This window comes from Pygoscelis adeliae, unplaced genomic scaffold, assembly GCF_000699105.1.
Source record: "Pygoscelis adeliae isolate BGI_AS28 unplaced genomic scaffold, ASM69910v1 Scaffold171, whole genome shotgun sequence".
NCBI lineage: Eukaryota > Metazoa > Chordata > Aves > Sphenisciformes > Spheniscidae > Pygoscelis > Pygoscelis adeliae.
Genome location: NW_008824186.1, coordinates 2058912 through 2059469, shown reverse-complemented (window position 1 = coordinate 2059469; position 558 = coordinate 2058912). Strand labels below are relative to the sequence as shown.

Genomic DNA, 558 nt, shown 5'->3' with positions numbered 1-558 from the left:
AAAATGTGGCAGCTGAAGCAAGAAGGGAGGGTATTCTGAAATAAAATTTGAGAGGAAACAAGAAAGATGAGGGGAATATCAGCGTTGTGGAGTTTTTGGTGGTGTGGTTTTTTGTTTCTTTTTTTGGTGGTTGTGTGTGTTGAGGGTTTTTTGTTTGTTGGTTCAGTTGTGGTGGTTTCCTTGGGTTTTTTTGTTTCGTTGGGTTTTTTGTTTTGTGGTTCCTAGAGTATCTAGGGATAAGGATAAGAAAATATAACAGTTCTTCTGATAAATCTGTCTGGATAATAAAGTTGGGGTTTTTTATTGGACTTCCAAGTGAATGTTTAAGAAAACATCTGGAAACTGGGAGCTTCATTTAAGGATGTAGTTGCCCTACGTAAACAGTGTCACATTTTCTGCCCTGTGGTTATAATGCCAGATAGAATTGCCACAGCTTTCTGATGGCTGAAAACCACATAACTAAATCTTTGAGAATGTTGATTGCATCATGCTGTGAGGAGGAAAGGGCAGCTTGGCTGAACTCTGCTGTATTACAAAGGATAAGATTGTTTTAAGCAT

At 38.2% G+C, this 558-nt stretch overlaps 1 protein-coding gene across 2 annotated transcripts in view; it reads left to right on the top strand.

Annotated features, from left to right (window-relative positions):
- Positions 1-558, top strand: part of HIPK3 (homeodomain interacting protein kinase 3) — a 116522-nt gene that overhangs the window by 100518 nt on the left and 15446 nt on the right. The window lies entirely within an intron of this gene.